This window comes from Molossus molossus, unplaced genomic scaffold (genome assembly GCF_014108415.1).
Source record: "Molossus molossus isolate mMolMol1 unplaced genomic scaffold, mMolMol1.p scaffold_m16_p_1, whole genome shotgun sequence".
In the NCBI taxonomy this organism is placed as follows: domain Eukaryota; kingdom Metazoa; phylum Chordata; class Mammalia; order Chiroptera; family Molossidae; genus Molossus; species Molossus molossus.
This window is the reverse complement of record NW_023425344.1, coordinates 144,566,641-144,581,372: the sequence shown is the minus strand read 5'-3', so window position 1 is coordinate 144,581,372 and position 14,732 is coordinate 144,566,641. Positions and strand designations below refer to the sequence as shown.

Genomic DNA, 14,732 nt, shown 5'->3' with positions numbered 1-14,732 from the left:
AAAAACTGTTCACAAAATGCTGGACTCCTCTTTTAGCACCTCACATTGCCTGAGAAACACAGTTTATTTTCCTTTTGGCTTTTGATGGAACAACTGAGTACTTTTAAGGATACAAAAAGAGGACATTAGCATGAATGCAGGATCAGTTGGCAAGAAAAAATAACCCTAAAAATGTGAGATCATAGGAGATGTATTATACCTCCGTTTTGTATTTCTTTTCTCCAAAATTGTTATTTTTTAAATGAGGAAGAAGAAAAGAGCTGAGCTTTTAAAGTGGTAGTTTGACTATAGAGTCAGATTTCATTAATCTATGAAGAAAAATTTGGAGTTCTATTTGAAAACATCAACCTTGTTTTGAGTGTAGATTTGATATTTGGGTTGCGGGCAGGGTGCAGGGAGGAGAGAATAAGAACTTCCTAGGAGAAGGAGGTGGATGAAGGGGAAGACAGCAGGAAGAGCAGTGACCTTATTAGATTGAAGAATCACCCAGCGTCCTTTCCTGGAAATCACCATGGCAACCCAAGTGCCTACATTGCACATTCATGCGCCTTCTTATCTGCTGCCTTCCTAGTTGTCACTTCTTACTCTCATCTTGTTGAGAAATACAGGGGTGAGCAAAAGTAGGTTTACAGTTGTGAGCATGTGAAATAATTCTTGTATTGGTGTTTTATCAATTATTGTGTGTTTCCCTTACAAACAACTGTAGACCTACTTTTGCCCACCTGTGTATATTAATGCTAAAAAGTCTGTTACTGAAAATGCCATCAGGCACTCCTTTTTTTATTTTGGAATTTTAAAAAATTAATAATGCAAAATAATTCTGGACGAGAATTGCCATAAAGCACCTCCAAATAAATGATAAACATGGGAATGTAAATCTAACAATTGTATGAAAAGATTACAATTACTCTAAAGGGAAGGCTTCCTTAAACACAATGAAAAAATGTAGAGATCACAAAGGAATTATAAAGTTTAAACTTTAGCAAAAAGTCTGAGCAAGGTCAAAAGAACAGTGAAAGAATTGGGGGAAGATGTTTATAATGTATATATGCCTTGTCAAATGTGAATATTTTTCAATGATTACAAGAATGTCTGGCACCTAGTAAAAAATAAATAAATTATTATTATTAACCCTAATTCATAATAAAAACTCAAAATTTAATAATAAAACTACAGCCCTGGCGAGTTTGGCTCAGGGGTTAGAGCAACAGCCCTCAGACAAAAGAGCTGTGAGTTCGATTCTGGTCAAGGGCACATACCTTGGTTGTGATTCCATCCTGGGCCCTGGTTGGGGTTATGCAGGAAGCAACCAATTGATGTGTCTCTCTCATGTAAATGTTTCTCTCTCTCTCTCCCCCTTCCACCCTCCTTCCCACTCTATCAAAATCATTGGAAAAATATCCTTGGGTGAGGATTAAAAAATAAATAAATAAAATAAATAAAACTATAAACATTCTAATACAAAGATTATAAATAGGCAATTCACATAAAATAAATAGTTATGACCAATAAATATATGAAAAGATCTTCAACCTCATTAGTAATCAAGAAATACAAATGAAAAGAATAAGCAGATATCATTTTTGGCCTTTCAAATTGGAAGAAATACAAAGATTAGTACTAGACACTATTGGGTAGAGATCCAAGGACCAAGAACTCATATGCTCTGGTTCCATGAGTATGAATTGGCAAGATTTAAAAAAACTTAATTAACTTTATTGTGGTAACATTGGTTAATAATATTATATAAGTTTCAAATGTACAATTCTATAATACATCATCTGTATCCAGTCTCCTTCCATCATCATATATTTGACCCCCCTTGACCCTCTTCATCCTCCCTCCTTTCTCCTCTGGTATCCACCATACTGTTGTTATCTGTGTCTAAGAGTTTGTTTTATTTGTTTGTTTGTTACTTTCTGTTTTATATCCCACATGAGTGGTATCATAGGGTTCCTGTCCTTTTCCATATGACTTATCTCACTAGCATGATACTCTCAAGATCCATGTTATCACAATGGCAATATGTTGTCATTTTTTATGGCTGAGTAGTGTTCCACTGTGTATACATATCACATCTTCTTTATCCAATCATCTGTTGAAGGACATCTACATTATTTCTATGTCTTGGCTATTGTGAATAATACTGCAGTGAACAGGAGTACATATATCCTTACAAATAAGTGTTTTCAATTTTTCAGAACAGGAATTGCTGGGTCATATGGTAGCTCTATTCTTAATTTTGGGGGGAAATGTCATACTATTTTGTATAAAGCCTATACCGATTAACATTCTCATTGGCAATATATGAGAATTGTCTTTTCTCCACATCCTCTCTAACATCTGTTATTTCTTGTCTTATTGATAATAGTCATTCTGACAGGTGTGAGGTGTTATCTTACTGTGGGTTTGAATTACATTTCCCTTATAGTTAGTGAGGTTGAACATCTTTTCATGTCTGTTGGCCATTTGTATGTCTTGTTGGGAAAAGTGGCACACTTGTAAGTTAGTTTGGTGATATGTACGACAGTGCAAACCTTTCGCATTTGAACTTCTAGGTGTTTATGCTGATACATCTTTGCATATCCTTTGCCTAGCTTTCTAAACTTTTAAAATATACTGCTCTGGCCAGTTTTGCTCAGCGGTTAGAGCATCGGCCTGCGGTCCGGAGAGACCCGGGTTCGGTTCCGCTAAGGGCATGTACCTCGGTTGCAGTTTGTCCCCGGCCCTGGTTGGTCGTGCGGGTGGCGGCCACTCGATGTACCTCTTTCACGTCGATGTTTCTCTCTCTCTCTCTCTTCCTCTCTCTCCCTCCCACTCTATCTGTGCAAAAAATGGAAAAATGTCCTCGGGTGAGGATAAAAAAAATAAAAATTAAAAAATAAAAAATAAAATATACTAATTCCTTTGTTACAACAATCCTAAATGTGGAGGTGAAGTTTTAACACTAGGCTGTCTGGCTACGGAGACCACACTCTTAACTGTTTTACCACACTGCCGTCCCAGAAGCATATCTACAGGCTATTTTTTCTCTCTTAAAAAAATTTTTTTAATTATGGTATATATATATATTTTTTTCTTATGGAATGCTTCATTAATTTGCGTGTCATCCTTGCACAGGGGCCATGCTAGTCTTCTTTGTAGCGTTCCAATTTTAGTATATGTGCTGTTAAAGCGAGCACGATGGTGTATTTTATGTATAATAAATTTCCCTTCTAGCGCCCTGTTCTAAGAGCTTTGATAAATGCATCTGGTCATGTAACCACCACCACCACAATCCAGAATAGAAAAGTTCCATCATCCAACAATGTCTCCCATGCCACTTTGTAGTGAAGCCCAGCTCCGCCCCCAGCCTCCACATCTACTAATCTGTTTTCCAGAATGTTATGCAAGTGGAGGCATACAGTAAGCAGCCTTTTAGTTCTGGCTTTTTTCACTCAGCTTGGTGCATTTGCAATGCATCTGTGATGTTGTATGTGTCAGAAGTTCATTCCTTTTTATTACTTAGTAGTATTCCACTGTGTGGGTGGCCCACAGTTTGTTTATCCATCTCCAGCTAAGGGACAGGAGTTGTTTCCAGTTTTTGGAAAGTCACGATCAGCATTTGTTTACAGGTTTTTGTGTACTGACAGGCTAATTTTGAAATGTAAATTGTCTCTTGTTGAATCTAACACCTTTGAAGACTTTTCAATTTAGTGTTTTTATTTCAAGTATAAAATTGCTAAAGAGAGGGCAAAAAATTAGGAATTCTAGATTTCAGTTCACTTTGCCACCAGCTTCCTAACAACTCTGGACAAGTCACCATTCATTGCCAAATCTCTGGTAAAGTCCTCCAGGTTCTCCAGATGAGAGAGCCAAGAGTCCAGTGGAATTGGATGAGATCCCATGACTATGCTTTCTCTGCCCTGATTTACAATCCAGGACTTTCCTTTGCCTCTTGAGTCAGCTTTGCTCCTACAGGGTTTGGCTCTTCTCTTGCCTCCATGATGGGACAGCCACTTTCTAGCTCTATCCTGGACATCAGCCTGCTCACCTCCGTGACTCAACTGCCTGAGCTTGTGGCCCACAGATTCCTGGCTCCTGTCTTGGCATTGTTGATGCTCACAGCTCATAGTATTTTCTCTAGGCAGTTCTCATCCAGGCTCCATCTCGGCTCAGCCCCTTCTGTATGAATGAGGGTTGTCAAGTATGGTTGTTTACCTGGACCCAACCAGTCTGCTCACTTTCATACAAGGATGATGGTAAGAGAAATGATGGGATTAAAGATAATGTGTATGCTGATGGGGTTAAAGATGGTGTGTAGATATGGCAATGTTGACCTGCAAATGGGTTATGAAATTGGTTTAAGTGTTTGGCACTGGAAAAAGAGTTCATATCCGTGGGAAGACGGCATTTAGACAAGTCTCTTTGACAGATCTCCCAAGTTTGGCAAATGCGTTCATCTAAAAATAGACACAGGCAGCCTTTCTTCATTGCGTTTTTATTGCAACATGCAAAATATTACTGAGAGGAAGGCTATGAGGAAGAAATGTTTAAAAAAAAAATGCGTGATTTTATCCCAAAAAGTAATAATCCTAACAATCTGTCTGAAATGCTTCCAAATGAACTCTGAAGAAAAACATTTATGAGTTGAAGCATGGTATTAGGTTGCAACATTCTAATTTACTCAGCGTTTATTTTCCTTTAAAAAAAAATCCACAAAAAATAAGAGTGAAATATCAAACAATGAGTCAGCCTTAAGAAAATAGTTTTTTATACATTATTAGCATCCTGAGGCTGCAAGTCACCTTTCCCTGTCCTACTGCCTGAGGCTCACTTTTGCAGTCCATGTCACTGTATCAGAGGCCTTTCACTTTGTCCTGTGGCCCCAATTACAATTATGTGTGCTGCCCAATCAGTTGCCCAAAGTCCTGGAGAAAAATGTGTTTCTTTAGGACCAGCCCCATTTGGAACTGTCTGTCTACTGGGGATGATGGCACAGAAGAAACCAGAAAAGCCTGATATCTCACAAGACACACCCCCCACATCCAGCCTGACAGATAAAATTCGATGATTAAAACGTTGTGGGACTTTATGAGTTTTCTATTGTTATGGGCTGAATTGTGTCCCCTAAGGTTGTATGCTAAATCCCTAACCCCCTAGTACCTCAGAATGTGACTCTATTTGGATATGGACTGTAAAGAGGCAATTAAGTTAAAATGAGGTCATTAGGGTGGGCTCTAATCTAATCTAACTGTTGTCCTATGAGAAGAGGAGATTGGGACACAGACACAGAGAGAAAAGACCACTGGAAGACACAGGGAGAAGACAGTGTCTTCCACAAGCCAGGGGGAGAGGCCTCGGAAGCAACCAACCCAGCCAACACACACCTTGACCTTGGATCTGTAGCCTCCAAAACAGTAAGGAAATACGTTTCTGTTATTTCAGCTACCCAGTGTGTGGTGCTTAATTATGGCAGCCCCAGCAAACTGATATACCAAGATACAGGAGACCCTCAAATAATCCTCAAATAATGTCATTTTGTTCAACGTCATTTCATTATAGCATTGATGAGATGCTGTAAGAACTTAACTCTTGTCTATATCAATTGGCCTGTGGTAAAACTGATTTTGCTATCATTTGCTGCAGTTCCAAGAACCTATTGAAGACATTAAGTAAGGACTTACTGAACACATTTACAGAGTTTCAAGGGAGGTAAGAGGGAAAGGGAAGACATTTACACAGTGGTTCCCTATACTGGGCCCCTCATTCAGCAGCTTGGTGAACACCCACCATAAGCCAAGTTCTGTCCTAGCTGCCAAAGATTCAGCAGTGAGCAGACAAATCCCTTGCCCTCGAGGCACTTAGTCTGTCAGTCATCTCTCCCAAGGAGCTTGTTAAAAATGCAGGCCAGCACCCACTGAGTCAGAGTCCCTGGGTGCCACCTACTTCCCTGGGTCACTTGTATCCTGATGAGAATAAGGATACTAGATCTTTCCTTGCTGCACATTTGAGGAAAGGGAATAAAGAGTGTAAGTTTCTGTAGCTGGTGTGTAGGAGCCCATGGGACAGAAAGAAAAGGAAGCCAGGGAAGGAAAGGGGCTGAGCTTCACCTACTTCACAATCTAGCCTAAGGGCTGCTCTGTGGTTAGGGCTGGTAGTTTTTAGGAAAGCAGCGATATTAATAATGTGATCACAAGAAAATTTCAGTAAGAAAATACAAAATGATGGCCACATAGAAAGAAGAGTGTCACATGAACAATGTTTGCAAATAGGACGAACTGAAGAGAATTTTACTGCTATGTTAGTTATTTTGAAAATCTCTCCTTCTTCATCTTCTAGGAAGCTTTAGGCATAAACTACCCAAGTCATTGTCTTAAGGCACAGGCTAGGTGTGGCGCAATTTCTACAGCATTAGAAATTGTCTCCTGTCTCTCCCACATCCATTTGGTGGGTGGTATTAAGTAACAGATACACTGATACATCACCTAAGGCAACAGAAACAAAGGAGAAAATGAACACATGGAACTACATCAAACTAAAAAGCTTCTGCACAGCAAAAGATACAATCATAAAAATGGAAAGGCAACCCACTGTATGGGAGAGCATAATTGCCAATGATATATCAGATAAGGGGTTAATTTCCAATATATAGAGAGTGCTCATACCACTCCACAAAAGGAAGACAAAGAACCCAATTAAAATATGGGCAGAGGAACTAAATAGACACCTCTCCAAACAGGACATACAAATGGCTAAGAGACATATGAAGAAATGCTCAACACCACTAATCATCAGAGAGATGCAAATTAAAACAACAATGAGGTATCACCTCACACCTGTCAGAATGGCCACCATCAACAAATCATCAAACAACAAATATTGTGGCAAGGGTGTGGAGAAAGGGGGACTCTAGTGGGAATGCAGACTGGTGCAGCCACTATGGAAACCAATATGGTGTTACCTCAAAAAATTAAAAATTGAACTTCCATTTGACCCAGTGATCCCACTTCTAGGAATATACCCTAAGAAGCCTGAAACACCAATCAGAAAGAATATATGTACCCCCATGTTTGTAGTAGCACTATTCACAATAGCTAAGATCTGGAAAGAGCTCAAGTGTCCATCAGTAGATTAATGAATAAAAAAGCTGTGGTACATATACACTATGGAGTACTATGCAGCTATAAGAAAGAAAGATCTCTTATCCTTTGAGATGACATGGAGGGACCTGGAAAGTATTATTCTAAGTGAAACAAGCCAAGCAGAGAAAGATAAATATCTCATGATCTCACTTATTTGTGGAATATAATGAACATAACAGTCTCAGGAACGGGGTAGTCCCAGAGACGTGGAAGTGGGGTACAGATTGACAATTCCCTGAAGGGGTGGGGGGAGAGATAAACCACAGAACTTATATGCATGTATGCATGAACAATGGACATGGACAACAAGGGTGGGGAGGGAGAGAGAGGGGGAATCAGTGGGGGGAAAAGGAGAAACATCTGCAACAAAAATGAATAAATTAATTAAAAAATAAATTAATTAAATTAAAAAAAAAAAAAAAAGAAATAACAGCCCTAGCTAGTTTGGCTCAGCGGATACAGTGTCGGCCCATGGGCCAGAGAGTCCCGGGTTCGGTTCCCGCTAAGGACACGTGCCTCAGTTACAGTTTGTCCCCGGCCCCAGTTGGAGTTGTGTGGGTGGCAGCCACTTGATGTATCTCTCTCAAATCGATGTTTCTCTCTCTCTCTCCCTCCCTCTCTCCCTCCCACTCTATCTGAAGATAAATGCAAATTATAATAATAATAATATTTGACTAGGCAGAGTTCTTTGCAGTTTGCACATCACCTTCCCAGCAATTCTGAGGGGTGGGGAATGGGTCGGATGACTTCATAGCTGGAGAAGCTAAGATTCAGAGATGTAGGTAGTATGGCCAAGGCTACAGGGCTGATAAATACTGAAGAAATGAGAATGTGGGCCCCATGACTCCCAGGTGGGTTCTATTTCTATCACGCTGACTGCTGGGTCTCCTGGTCTAGCAGTTTGAACAGCAATAGGCATTTAATGGTCCAGTGAATAAAGAGCTAGGGTCAGGGTTCTGCTTGTCAAGAATGAGTGCACCACTTTGAGTGGTGTCTCCCATGATCCAGGAGAGGGTTCAAAGTTTATTTTAAAGGGCATCAGCTCTACTTAAAATTTCCATTCTTAGCCTGCACACAAATAAAATAGATTTAGATAGAGTTAGAAGATAGTGGCTAGGTAAAGAGAGAGGAGAGCAACAGTTTATATGAGAAGGTCTGTGGTTGTGAGGAAATTGGTTTATTCATTCATTCATTCAACAAATATTTACTAGGTGCTTTAATGTCGGCCACTGCTTTGGGTCCTAGGTGTCCCAGCGTGAGCAAACCAAAGCCCGTGCTTGCCATCCACTAATAAAATGTCCAGTCTAATGAGGCAAAGGAGACATTTATCAAATGTATCATTTCAATCTGAGATGAGTATTTTTACAGGAAGGACAATGTCAGGGAAAGCTTCCTGAGGAAGTGACATTTGAACTGAGTTCCTAAATGGGAAGTGAACTCCGGGAAATCATCCAGAGTGTGCAAAGACGGAAGGGAAGCTTCAAGTGAATTACACTGAAATATGGCTTTTAAATTGTGTATTAATAAATTAAAATGACTTACAGAAAGAGCATGCAGTGGGAGGTCAGAAATAATGTGGAGTTTCCAATACAGGAGAACTTAAGCCAACTCCTCCACATCCTTCCTCCCCTCCCCCCAGTGGCAAGGCAGCATGTTTTTATTAACTATATCTTTACAAGCAGGATCAAGTATAAAAATAATATCCCACCATATTTACTGGTGCCTTGGATTTCAGAAAGGAGCCAACTTCTAGGACTGAGTGTTTGAAAAGGAGTGAGTTCAAACTTAAAAGGACTGGCTTCCAGTTTCTGGTCCAGCATATAAGAAGCTTGGAGCCCTGGCCGGTTTGGCTCAGCGGTTAAAGCATCGGCCTGCGGTCCTGAGAGACCCGGGTTCAGTTCCCGCTAAGGGCATGTACCTCGGTTGCAGTTTGTCCCCGGCTCTGGTCAGTCGTGTGGGTGGCAGCCACTCGATGTGTCCCTTTCCATCGATGTTTCTCTCTCTCTCTCTCTGGTTCTCTCTCTCCCTCCCACTCTACCTGAACAAAAAATGGAAAAAAAATGTCCTCGGGTGAGGATTAAAAAAAAAAAAAAAGAAGCTTGGAAATCATCACTCTGACCTAACAAGCAAAAAGTTGAACAAACTGTAACATCGACACCTCTTAGATCCATAGGAGAAGTGAGGTCACAGGACAAGCTGCTGCTCCCCAAACTGAAGACACCGACAGGCCAGTACAGAGCAGCAATCTCCATGGCAACCAGTGCTGAGGTGGGATCCTGGACTGTAGTTGGCAAATATTGCTACAGGCTCAGTGTGGACAATTTTGAGAGTTAAAAACTCCAGGGGGACCAATACACCAGAGGTGGGGGCACACTTTTATGAGTTTTCTCTCCTAGATCTCTACCAGGTTCTCACAGTGACTATCAAAAAAATTCCCTGTCAGGTGGAGCAGAAAAGGAACTATTTTGAAATATTCCAGACCCCTATGTCCTTTTCAACAAGGTCTTCCCTCAGGAAAAACTATTCAAACAGAGCCTAACTGACCTGGAGAAGAGAAATACCCACGTCCAGCCCACTCTAGCCATCCTGTCCTACCCAAGGTTGGGGCAGGGTTACTGAGAGGCACATGTGAAGTTCACAGTCCAGAGGACAGGTTCACTAAAGACTGAGACCTAATCCTAGGACTCCAGAACACTGCTGCTCCCCCGATACCTACCACCACATCACTCAAGACCTATTTACAGCAGTTCCTTTCATCCAGTACATCACGCCTGGCTATACAAAAAATATTACAAGACATCCACATAAATAAACCTAGACACGGACCTTACAATTCTCACAAAAATAACTGGCTTAGAGATGTAAATGTAAAACAGAACCATGAAACTCCTAGAAAATAACATAGGAGAAAAGATTATCCCCTAGGTGACTTTGGGTATGACAGTGACTTTTTAGATACACCACCAAAGGCATGATCCATGAAAAATAATAATTGATAAGCTAGATTACATGAAAATTAAAAGTTTCTGCTCCGTGAAAGACAGTGTGAAGAGAATGAGAAGACAAGCCACAGACTAGGAGAAAATATTTGCAAAAACCACATCTGATAAAGGATGTTATCTCAAATATACAAAAAACTCTTAAAATTCAAGAATGAGAAATCATCCCCATTAAAAGTGGGCCAGAGACCTTAACAGATACATCACCAAAGACTAGCTACAGATGTTAAACAAGCACATGGACAGATGCTCCACATTATCAGTCATCACGGAAGTGCACATTACAACGATGAGATGACATCACACTCCTATTAGCGTGGCCCCAAATCCAATACACGGACAGCACCAAATGCTGGTGAGGATGAGAAGCAACAAAAACTTGCATTCACTGCTTTTGGAAATGCAGATGGTACAGCCACTTTGGAAGGCAGTCTGATTGTTTCGTCCAAACGAAACATGACCTTGCCGCACAACCCAGCAATCTCACTCCTTGGTATTAACCCAAAGGAGTAAAAAATGTATGTCCACACAAAAGACCTACACATATTCAAAATGGCCAAAACTTGGAAGCAACCAAGATGTCCTTCAGTAGGTAAATGGATCAATAAATTGTGGAACAACCAGACAATGCAATATTATTCAGTGCTAAAAAGAAATGAGCTATCAAGCCATGAAAAAACATGGAGGAACTTTAAATGCATATTACTAAGTGCCAGAAGCCAAACTGAAAAGGTGCATACTGTATAATTCCAGCTATATGACATTCTGGAAAAGGTAAAAGTGTGACACAGTAAAAAAAAATCAGTGGTTGTCAGGGGTAATGGGGGAGAGAGGAACAAATAGGTGTAACGTGCTCTGTATAATACTAGAACAGTTGCTACATGTTGCTATACGTTTGTCTAGACCTATAGAATGGACAAAACGAACAATGAATTCTAATGTAAACTACATATTTTGGGTGATAATGATGTGTCAATGTAGGTTTGTCAGTTGTAATTAATGTCCCACTTAGGTAGGATATCTGATAACGGAGGAGGCTTTGCATGGAAGATGGGGATGTATGGGAACTCTGTACTTTTTGTTTAATTTTGCTTTGAACCTAAGACTGCTCTAAAAACTAGTCTGTTAAAAAAAAATGACAGATGATATGTGCCATATAAATGTAGGAGCCATATGATTTGATTGCTTTTATCTAGTGACTTATATTTACTACTTACAAGTGGGATGTGATTTGAATGTGTCAAGGGCAGAATCTGAAATTAAGTATTTATTTATTTAATCCCCACCCAGGGACATTTTTCCATTTTTTGTTCAGATAGAGTGGGAGGGTGAGGGAGGGAGGGAGAGAGAGAGAGAAAGAAAGAAACATCTATGTGAAAGGGACACATCTGAGTGGCTGCCTCCTATACAACCTTAACCAGGGCCGGGGACAAATTACAACTGAGGTACATGCCCTTGACCAGAATCAAACCCATGACTCATTGGTCCACAGACCGATGCTCTAACCCCTGAGCAAAACAAGCCAGGGCTGTGATTAAGTATTTATGAAGTGTTTAATCTTATTTGTGAAAGATTTTACCTTAGAAACTGTTCAGGTGTGTGGAGGGAGGCAGTTCTGATGTTTGAAGGAATTTTAACCTCATTTTAAAAGAAATTAATAACAAGATGGAGAAGGAAAAATGACAGCGGAGTGAATGGAAGCTACACAGACCATCTCCCAGGATCAAACTGGATTTAAAACAAAAATAAAGACAAATCGTCAGGAAGGGGCAACCGAAAGGCAGCTTGGAGGACCACATAACCAGGGACACTAACTCAATCCATGTAGGCTTGCGAGGACGCGAGAGGGGGCCAGGAGCTCACGGTCTGCAGCGGCCTGGGCTGGGACCAGCGGAATCGGCTGGGACCAGGGGAATCGGCTGGAAGCTGCTGCTGCCTTGGCTGCGTCCAGCGACCACGGCTGGGTCCTGCAAACTCGGCTGGGTGCTACGCCCTCGGCTGGTGCCGCAGCCTCGGCCGCCCTTGGCTGGGAGCAGCACCCTTGGGTTAAAAGTCCCAGGCGGCTCCACAATGCAGTCTGGACAGAGGCTAAATTGGCAGCATCCACTCACCTTGGGCTCCAGTAGCGGGAGGGCAGACTGGATAGGAACTGTGCGGGGACACTCAGGATTTGGAGGGTGCACATAGCTTTTGCTGAGTGCAGCCATGCAGGACTGTGGTCATCTTACTCCTTCCCAGGGCCCTGGGGAGAGGCGGAGGCCCCTCCCTTGGCCATTCAACCCCACCTGGTGGCCATTGAAATGCTAATTGAGGCCCATTAACAACCAGCATCTGCCCCACCCTCAGGAAATCCTCTTACACTGAGCACCTGAGGGAGTTTTTCAGGCAACACAGAAACCAAGGTTCCTCAGGTGACCTCTACCAATAGCCTCCAGACAAAAAAAGCTAGAGGTTAACTACCATTCCCTGGGCTAGCAACTCTAACCAGGAAAGTGAAGACTTGACAGTGGTGTTTAAAGTGGGTCCTCCCTGCCTCATCCAAACCCAGAAGAGGGAGCCACAAACAGCAGAATACCAACACCCACAGGAAAAATTTGGCAGACTCCATAACCCACTGTGATAGCCAAAATGGTGAAAAACAGAAACAGAAGCCAAATGAAGGAACAAGACCTCTACCAAAGATGACATAAATGAGGTGCAGTTAAGCAAGTTAACAGAACTAGAATTCAGAGCCATGATCTTCAGAAGCTCAACAGCATGTTTAAGGACATGGAGATGCTGAAAATTAACCATTGGAAATTAAAAACCACCAAGAAGAGATAAAAAATGACATATCAGAAATGAAAAAGACATTGGAAGGTCTAAAAAGCAGGGTAGAGGAAACTGAGGACCGGATCAGTGAATTAGAAGACAGGGTAGAAAAAATCAACCAATCAGAAAACCAAAAGGAAAAAACAATTAAAAAACAGGAAGACAGCTTAAGAGAACTGTGGGACAAGTGGAAACGTAATAATATTCGCATCATAGGAGTCCCCAAAGAAGAAGAAAATGAGCAAGGGTTAGAGAATATATTTGAAGAAATAGTGACAGAAAATGTCCCTAATTTGGAGAAGGAAGAAGGCATTCAAGTTCAAGAAGCACAGAGAGCCCCAAGTAAGAACCCAAACAGGCCTACACCAAGACACATAGTAATCAAACTGCCAAAAATTAAAGACGAAGAGAGAATCCTAAAAGCAGCAAGAGATAAGCAACAGGTTACCTACAAAGGAAACCCCATAAGGCTCTCAGCTGACTTCTCATCAGAAACAATACAGGCCAGAAGGGAATGGCAAGAAGTAATCAAGGTCATGAAAAACAAGGATCTGAATCCAAGACTACTCTACCCAGCAGGCTATCATTCAAAACAGAAGGTCAAATAAAGAGCTTCCCAGACAAAAAAAAAAGGCTAAGGGAATACATTAGCACCAAACCAGCACTGCAAGAAATGTTAAAAGGACTGCTGTAATTAGCAGGAGAAATGGGAAGAAAAATAGAACCACACTAAACAAAAATGGCAATAAATAAGTACATATCAATAATCACCTTAAATGTAAATGGATTGAATGCTCCATAAAAAGACACACAGTAGTAAGAAAGCATGACTCATCTACATGTTGTTTACAAGAGACCCACCTCACAACAAAAGACACATAAATTGAAAGTGAAGGGATGGAAAAATATCTTCCAAGCAAACGGAAAGGAAAAATAACTGGGATAACAATACGCATATCTGATAAAATAGATTTCAAAATGAAGGCCATAACTAGAGACAAAGAAGGCCACTACATAATATGGAAAGGATCTATCCAACAGGAAGATATAACCTTGATAAACATATATGCACCCAATATAGGAGCACCAAAATATATTAAAAATCTTCTGGAGGACTTCAAAGGAGAAATGGATAGCAATACAATCATAGCAGGGGACTTCAACACCCCGCTGACATCACTGGATAGATCCTCTAGACAAAAAATTAGCAAGGAAACAGAGACTCTAAATGAAGCACTAGACCAAATGGATTTAATAGATATCTACAGAGAAGTACACCCCAAAAGTACAGAATTCACATTCTTCTCAAGTGCACATGGGACATTCTCAAAGATAGACTACATGTTAGGGCACAAACTAAGTCTCTACAAGTTCAAGATGACTGAAATCATATCAAGCATCTTCTCAGATCACAATGGCATGAAACCAGAAATCAATTGCAAGAAGAACATACAAAGACATTTGAACACATGGAAGCTAAATAGCATGTTATTAAACAATGAATGGGTCACCGAGGAGATCAAAGAAGAAATCAAAAACTTCCTGGAAACCAATGAAAATGAACACACAACAACACAAAATCTATGGGATGCAGCGAAAGCAGTTCTGAGAGGGAAGTTCATAGCACTACAGGCCTACCTCAAAAAACAACAAAAATCTCTCTAATAGACTATCTAACCGCACAACTTAAAGAACTAGAGAGCAAACAAAAAGAAAACCCCAGAGCAGGTAGAAGGAAGGAAATAGTAAACATCAGAGCAGAAATAAATGACAGAGACGAAAAAAAAAAAAAGCAATT

The 14,732-nt window shown here is 40.8% G+C and overlaps 1 protein-coding gene and 1 non-coding gene across 2 annotated transcripts in view; both read right to left on the bottom strand.

Moving 5' to 3' along the window:
• ITGA8 (integrin subunit alpha 8) overlaps positions 1-14,732 on the bottom strand; it is a 210,531-nt gene that overhangs the window by 91,076 nt on the left and 104,723 nt on the right. The window lies entirely within an intron of this gene.
• LOC118621527 lies at positions 3,076-3,182 on the bottom strand. Its single transcript, XR_004957715.1, has one exon. It is a non-coding gene; the product is annotated as a U6 spliceosomal RNA (small nuclear RNA).